This window comes from Aplysia californica, unplaced genomic scaffold, assembly GCF_000002075.1.
Source record: "Aplysia californica isolate F4 #8 unplaced genomic scaffold, AplCal3.0 scaffold00830, whole genome shotgun sequence".
In the NCBI taxonomy this organism is placed as follows: Eukaryota; Metazoa; Mollusca; class Gastropoda; order Aplysiida; family Aplysiidae; genus Aplysia; species Aplysia californica.
The window spans coordinates 299,563-301,849 of record NW_004798100.1 but is presented as its reverse complement, the minus strand read 5'-3'; positions in this window follow the sequence as shown (position 1 = coordinate 301,849).

Here is a 2,287-nt window from a genome sequence, read left to right as displayed (position 1 = left end):
GTGTCAGGTGGTGCAGAAACTTTAAATTGGTATGCTGTATGAGTAGGTAATGCGAGGCTTTAACACGATGATTTGATGATTACATTGTCAAGTTTCTTTGAGACGCCACTGTATTACGTTTACATTACTTCATCTTTCGTCGTGTATCAAACGATGTCGAGGAGAGGTGCAATTTTCGGTCTCAGCTTAGATGGGTTGGCTTCTTTTGTTGATAGTAAAGTTTTTGTTTTGTTTTTGTTTGGTTTTTTAGTTTTTGAGAGGACTTCTCTAACACCACGCAGCCAAGTTTTGCGTGGTCTGCCCCTGCTTCGACAGTATTGAGTTGTAAGGTTGTGCAGCTGGTTGATTTGGTGACATTCTCATCAGATGACCTAACCACTTGACTCTTTGATGTTCTATATATTCTAGGCAAGTGTCATCACTGTTAGATTTCGGACGGTTTCGTTCCGTATGTCACCTTTCTTAGCATCATCATCCAGTGAGTCTAAACTCTATGGTCATCAGCATCATCATCCAGTGTCAGATCTGCGACAAACATCGGTGAACATGGTTTTCCATTCATTTCTTTGCTCGGATGCTCTCAAAAACTCTACGTTTCCCTGATCTTTCCCTGTTACCCATTTGTTTAGGTTTCCTAAGTAGGATGCTCTGGGCCTACACCTGCCTCGTTTGCCTTCAATTTTGCCAGTGAGAGCTGGATGTTCAAGACCTTTGTGTTTTTCTAGCAACCTTAATTAATTTTTGTAGGCTTTTCATCACACAAGCATTGATCTTCCTTTTTTTGTGCCGTGTTTATCCTCCATTTCTGGCAGTGGTAAGTCAGTGTTGGGTGGAATAATGTGCTGTTGACAAGTTGTCGTTTTACTTCTATTGGTAGGTGTTGATGTGTGAGTAGTTGCAACAGCTGATAGGTTACTGCATTTGCTCCTTGGGTTCTCAGTTCACTTTCCCCTGTCCACTCTTCCGTCATGTGTAAATGTGAAGCAGCGTGGTGAAGTCAGGCGCTCGTCAAAATAGTGAAATAACAAAAAACTGCAATTTTCTAACCATTGGGCAGTTTTTTAAAATTCAAACTTATTGGGTCAACACCTTTTGTGTTCATTTAAAAACACATTTCTGTGTGGATTTTACTGAAAAATGTAGTTCAAAGGCACCCCAAAAAATGCAAATTTCTAGTTTCCAAGGACACTCAAGCTTTGGAAGTTAACAAACTTTGGCTGAAATTTTCTCACTAATTTTACCTCTGACACCAGGCAACCCCCATCTCCTTCAATCGCAAAAATCTCGACTTCCACTCAAGATAAAAGGGTATTTTTTTCGCCAAATGCGAGACAAATGAGTCAGTTTTAAGATGATTATAATAACTTCAAACGCGCAAAAATTGACGATTGCCTGATTTCACCACGTCACGACACAAATGTTCCCCATGTATTTAAATTCCTCCACCTGTTTGAGTTGTGTTGCGTCGACTGAGATGTTTTGTTGGCCTGGGTTTCTGCTGACTTTCGCTACTTCTGTTTTGACAGTGCTGAAGCTCATCTTGTACTCTTTGCCCTTTTCATTCAGGTTATTTGTATGTTCTTGCAGTCTTTTGTGGTTTGTAATTTAGAGGCTCTGGTCCTCGGCGAACAGGAGTTCATTTGCGCTGGTGTTATCATTATCTCTGTATTTGACTCTCTCTTTAATCTGCCCATGTATTACCCCCCGGGGCGGTGCTAATGACTGACATGTACGTGTTTAGGCCAAAGGGGGGACATTAACCTGTTCGTATGCACAGTAGAATTGTAAATGGGCTTATTCATCGATGTCATGCCCATAACTGTGCTTGAACTGCAACAGGGAACTGCTTCTTTTCCTTTCCTAATCCTTACTATCGTCATTTTCCCTCTACTTCTTCGGTATGTTTGTCACACTCTTGTGACCCGCTATTTCCGGGGTGCCTTGATAGTCGAAGCAGACTTTGTGCTGTTGAAGCTAGAGAGGTGAGCAGAGTAAGGACTTCTCTGTTGACATCCACCCCTCAGCGCTCATATGACCTTATGCAGTTGCGAGCGTCAAAAAACCTCTGCCAAAACTGAAACTATCCTTGTATGTAATAAATAGAAGCAGGGAGAGCACACATCTCAGTCTAACTCCTGGCAATACGAGGAACCAGTCAGTGAGTCCTATCTGACGTTCTTACGGCACAGAGACCAAATTCTGTTGTCCAAAGAAGACACAAACTCACATGTTAACGGACATCCATACCATCAGACACACACACACACACACACACACACACACACAC